Here is a 6,369-nt window from a genome sequence, read left to right as displayed (position 1 = left end):
CACAGCCCCCCAACCTCCTCCCAAGCCCCACTTTTTTTTTAAAGATTTTTTTTTTGATGTGGACCATTTTTAAAGTCTTCATTGAATTTGTTACAATATTGCTCTGTTTTGGTTCTGGCCGCCAGGCACGTGGGATCATAGCTCCCCGACCAGGGATTGAACCCGCACCCCCTGCATTGGAAGGCGAAGTCCTAACCACTGGACTGCCAGGGAAGTCCCCCAAAGCCCACTTTAAGGGTTTGGAATCATTGAAAATTTGCTAAGAGGGAGAAGGGAGGGAGCCTGGTCCTTAAAAGCAAGCAGGGGATATCTACAAGGGGAAAGAAACAAGAGACTCTTACTTAGAGATCTTTAGGGCTACCAAGAGGCCTGGAGCTTACAGTCTGTTTTGACATGTACTTTGGGGCTTCCCTTTTTCCTCTAGCTCTGGAAAGGGGGCAAAAAAGTGTGGTTTCCCCCCCATTCCCCCACGAGACCCCTGAGAAGAGCAAGGGGAGAAGGGGCTGGGGTGGAAGTGGTACCACACCATCTCCCCGCGATTCTTCTTGGTGATGTTGGTGACATAGTTCCAGGTGGCCTCCATGAACTGGTTCCACACAACTTGGGCTGTACGCTCATAAAACTGCAGGAAGGCCTTTGCCACGGCCTCATTGTAGAGCTTGTCTGCGGAGAAGGAGATGGGTATAATGCCCCATCTACCTTCTGGTCCAACTGTCCCCATTTTACAGGTGAGGAGACTGAGGTCCAGAATGGTCTAGCCATACAACCTGATTCACACAGCTAGTCAGTGGCAGAGCCAAGAAGAGAACCAGGGCTCTTGACTTCTACACCAGAGCTTGTCTCACTCTACTCGGTCACTTCTCCCTGGCACTGGAGCCACCCTTGGCCATGACCAGGGATTGATGCGTCTTCTCCCTCCACAGGTTGAGATTACCTCTGAGCAGGTGGGTGGGAGGATGGATGGATGGAAGGAAATGACATCTCCGGGTCTCTGGACCCTGGAAGCACAGTTGTCTCTCCGTGTTCTTCTGACTTGACCTCCTATGTTCATATTTTTGGCCTTTTTCTCTCTTGTGGGATGTATGACCATCCCAGGGCTGTGCAGGACCCTTCCTCCCTTTCCCTGTTCTTACACCTGCTTCCCCAGGGAGAGCCTCATACTATGAGTTTGCTGTCAGGAGGAGGCACGGAAGGTAGAGGACCATCTACTATGATAAAAATAGTACTTTTTGGTTGTTGTTAACTATTGTCATCATGCTATACATTACATCCTCAGGACTTATCTTGTAACTAGAAGTTTACACTTTTTGACTGCCTTCACCCATTTCACCTACCCTCCCACCCTTGCCTCTGGCAATCACCAATCTATAAGTTCAGTTCAGTTTTGGGGTGTTTTTTTGTTTTTTAGATTCCTCATATAAGTGAGATCATATAGTATTTGTCTTTGTCTGACCTCTTTCACTTAGCATAATGCTCTGAAGTTCCATTCATGTTGTTGCCTTCTTTTACATGGCTAAATAGTATTCTTGTGTGTGTGTGTGTGTGTGTGTGTGTGTGTGTGTATTACATTTTCAGTGTCCATCAATGGACACTCAGGTTGTTTCCGTATCTTGGCTATTGTAAATAATGCTGCAATGAACATGGGGATACAGATGTCAAGATACTGGTTTCATTTCCTTTGGATACATACCTGAAGTGGAACTGCTGTATCATATGGTAATTCTGTTTTTAATTTTTTGAGGAACCTCCATACTGTTTTCCAAGTGGCTGCACCAATTTACATTCCCACCAACAGCGCACAAGGGTTTCTTTTTCTTCATATCCTTGCCCACACTTATTTGTCTTTTTGATAATAGCCATTCTCAGAGGTGTGAGGTGATATCTCACTGTGGTTTTGATTTGCATTTTCATGATTAGTGATGATTAGTGGTGATGTGTACATTTTCATGTACTTTTGGCCATCCATATGTCTTCTTTGGAAAAAAAAGTCTATCAGATCCTTGCCCACTTTTTTTTTTTTTTTTTTTTTTGCGGTACGTGGGCCACTGTTGTGGCCTCTCCCATCGCGGAGCACAGGCTCCGGACGCGCAGGCCCAGCGGCCATGGCTCACGGGCCCAGCCGCTCCACGTCATGTGGGATCTTCCCGGACCGGGGCACGAACCCATGTCTCCTGCATTGGCAGGCAGACTCTCAACCACTGTGCCACCAGGGAAGCCCCTTTGCCCACTTTTTAATCAAATTGTTTTTGTTGTTGTTATTGAGTTGTATTAGTTCTTTATATATGTTGAATATTTAACCCCTTATCAGATATATGATTTGCAAATATTTTCTGCAAGTCTGGGGGTTGCCTTTTCATTTTGTTGATGGCTTCTTTTGCTGTGCATGAGCTTTCTAGTTTGATGTAGACCCACTTGTTGATTTCTGCTTTTGTTGCCTTTGCTTTTGGTGTCAAATCCAAAAAATTCATTACCAAGACTGATATCTAGGAGCTTACCTCCTATATTTTCTTCTAGGAGTTTTATGGTTTCAGGCTTTACATTCAAGTCTTTAATCTATTTTGAGTTAATTTTTGTCTATGGTGTAAGATAAGGGTCCAGTTTCATTCTTTTGCAATGTGGCTGTCCAGCTTTCCCAGCACCATTTATTGAAGACATTATCCTTTCCCCATTGTATATTCTTGACTTTTGTCATAAATATATTGACCATATAAGCATGGGTTTATTTCTGGGCTCTCTATTCTGTTCTATTGATCTATGTGTCTTTTTTTTTTTTTTTTACATGTCTGTTTTTATGCCAATACCATAACGTTCTGATTACTATAGCTTTGTAATAAAGTTTGAAATCTGGAAGTGTGATGCCTCCAGCTTTGTTCTTCTTTCTCAAGATTGCTTTGTCTATTTGGGGTCAAAACATAGTATTTTTAAAAATGCAAAATACAGAGCTGAGATGGAAAGCAAGAAAAGGGACTCTTCAGATGCCTGGGAGACAAGGAGGGCTCATGCAGCAGTGAGTGGGGGCCCATGTGGTAAATCAAAGTTCATCCATGCCCAAAGGGCTGCAGCATTGGTGCCTGCCTGGGGATAGCCAGTCATAGTGGAAGTACTGCCTACATCAAGGGAGCCAGCAGATGGCTTCTTTTCTAAGGGAGCCCTGCAAGAAGCAACCATGAAACCGACCCGGAGGACATCTTCACAACCTGGTGTTGCATGGGAAGGGTCCCCCTGCAGAAGGCTGTCCCACTGAAGATGGCTCATAGGTCAAGATTTCCATGTAAAAGAGGAAGTCCAATGCAGTCGGTGTTAATAATGATAGCCAGCCCCCACTGAGCATTTCCCAGGGGCAAGGGACCCTTTGAGGGCTTTCAGGACATGAATCCTCCCAACAAACCCATGAGGTAGGTACTGTGATCAACTCCCCCAGTTTACAGACGAGGAAAATGGGCACAAAGAGGTTGAGAAACTTGCTCATAGTTACATAGCTAGCAAATAGTGCAGGTGGGACTCAAATCCACATAGTTTGACTCCAGAGTCTGTGCTAAACTACAGACACAGGCATGGATTAGACCACACCTGATGAAGGGCAGGTGTTAGAGCAATCTGAAAGGGACTTAAAATCTGGGTTTTACACCATATACAAAAATTAACTCAAAATGGATTACAGACCTAAACATAAGAACTAAGACTATAAAACTCTTTGAAGAAATCACAGGGGAAAACTTCATGACATTGGATTTGGCAATGATTTCTTGGATATGATACCAAAAGCTCAGGCAACAAAAGAAAAAAACAGACAAGTTGGACCTCATTAAAGTTAAGAGTTTTTGCACATCAAAGGACACTAACAACAGAGTAAAAAGGCAAGCTACAGAACTGGAGAAAATATTTGCGAATCATAGACCTGATAAGTGATTAATATCCAGAATATATGAAGAGCTCCCCAAACTCAGCAGTGAACAAACAAACAACCCAGTTCAAACATGGGCAAAGGACTTGAATGGACATCTCTCTAAAGATGATATATAAATGGATAATAAGCACTTGAAAAGATTCTCAATATCACTAATCATTAGGGAAACACAAATCAAAACCATGATATACCACTAGGATGGATATTACAAAGAAACAAACAAAAAACCCCAGAAAACATCAAGTGATGGCCAACACGTACAGAAATTGGAACCCTCGTGCACTGCTGGTGGGACTATAAAATGGCTCAGGCACTGTGGAAAACAGCGTAGAATTACCATATGATCCAGGAATTTCAATTTGGGGTGTATACTCAAAAGAAGTCAGAGACTTGAACAGATGTGGTGATGGTTGCACAACAATTGAATATACTCAATGCCATTTTTAAATGTACACTTAAATATGGCTAATGGGACTTCCCTGGTGGCGCAGTGGTTAAGAATCCGCCTGCCAAAGCAGGCGACGTGGGTTCAAGCCCTGGTCCAGGAAGATCCCACATGCCACGGAGCAACTAAGCCTGTGCGCCACAACTACTGAAGCCCGCGTGCCTAAAGCCCGTGCTCTGCAACAAAGAGTAGCCCCCACTCGCCACAACTAGAGAAAGCCTGCACAGCACAACAACGAAGACCCAATGCAGCCAAAAATAAATTAAAAATAAAAAAAAGGTTAAAATGGTAAATGTTATGTATATGTTACAACAGTTTAAAAAAAAGGTCTTTAAAGGGATGAGAGAAGGAACAGGATCTGTGAAGCAAGGATAGACTTTTGTGGAAACACAGTAGGTTTGAAAGTAACAGAGATGCAAAAATAAAAAATATAGTTATTAAATTGGAAAAACAGTAATCTCGATGCACAGGCTAAGACACAGCTGGGGAAAATCGCTTGGAGCACAGGACAAAAAAAGAGATGAGAAATACGGTGGGAATGAGGAGACACAGAGGACAAAGAAGCTCCAAGCTGGGTCTGGCAGGAGTCCCGAAGAGGAGACTGAAAAGGACGAGGAGATGATGGCTGAGCGTCTCGAGAACTGATGGAAGCCGAGTCCCTGAAGTGAACAAGCTCACTGCACTGCCGGGTCGAGAGCGTCCGATGGTGCACAGAGGAATCATGAGAAATGTCTATCCAGCTGGCAGTGAGCTGCTCTGGAAGACTTTCTCTGTCTCTCTAGTGAGGGGCTTGCCCTTCCAGCTCTCCAGTTTGCGACTCGAAGGGACGTTTGAAGTGGGAGGCAGATATGAAGTAATCTTTATCAGGAGATGATGCAGTCATTACAAAGAGAGGAAACTAGGCACCGGGAATTTGTATTATCTCATTTGATCAACTGCAGCAATCATGAGGCAGCGTCATAAGAACCATCTCACACGTGTGAAAATGGAGGCTCAGAAAATGGAAGTAAATCACTTAAGGTCACATAGGTGGTAAGTGCAGAGGTGGGATTTGACTCAGGCCTAATCCAAAGCCACTGGACTCACTCATGAGAGCCAGAGTGAGCAGCTGGGGGCAGGGTGGGGAGATCAGAGAAACCACCATCACCCCTGGCCTGTGTGCGTCAGAGCTGTCACTGAGAAATGACTGCTTGACAGGCAGCGCAGGGCAGGGCTCAGCCTTCAGGCCACTGGGAGAAAATGTTGGAACGGCCCCTCTTCCTGCTGTCACCACCTCCTCTTCCCTAGGCCACCTCCCAGGTAGACACGGCCCCTCCTCGCTCATTCGAGGAGGCAGAAACAGGAGTCTGAACAGTTTTAATATCTCAAGAGGCCTAGTGGATAAGGCTGTTAAGTCTTCTTTGCACCTCAGACCTTTGGGTGCTGAATGCTGCTGCTCTCACGCTGCCCACAGCTCTGACAGGCAGCAGGAACCTATGTCGTTCATAAAGATAGGAAAGGGGTGATGTGACAGTGACCTTCGTCTAGCAAACAGCTTTTGAAACATCAGGCTGGGGAGGGGGGTAATTACAGAAGTCTTTGGTGGTAGAAGGCTTGCAACTATTTAGAGGCTATGTTTATAGATTCCATTGTTCTAAGTAATCATAAACTTCCACCCTCTTGCAAATCCAAAATACCTCAACTCCACGTCATGCCCCATGGAACAGGCCTGTACAATTAAGTCTATGTACAACATACACACACACAGACACACACACACAATCACAGACACATACACATACACACACACACAATGGCAGCTGGAGACTGGGGGGCTGGGCAAAAGCTGTGGACTAAAGGATGTTGGGGGACAGATACTAGGGGCTGGGCCAAGTCATCAGCAAAACCGAGAAGAGGCTCAAGGCCGAGGGTCTCCACAGAGGCGGCCAGGCTTTGGCCAGTTTCTAGGTTTGGCATTTAAATATCTAAAAAAATAGGTCTAGACATGTTAACTGGAAAAAAGGTTACACAACTGTAA

Source organism: Delphinapterus leucas, chromosome 19 (assembly GCF_059928025.1).
Source record: "Delphinapterus leucas isolate spDelLeu-1000000601 "Yukka" chromosome 19, BTC_Dleu_Yukka2, whole genome shotgun sequence".
Lineage (NCBI taxonomy): Eukaryota > Metazoa > Chordata > Mammalia > Artiodactyla > Monodontidae > Delphinapterus > Delphinapterus leucas.
Note: the sequence above shows the minus strand (reverse complement) of the source record.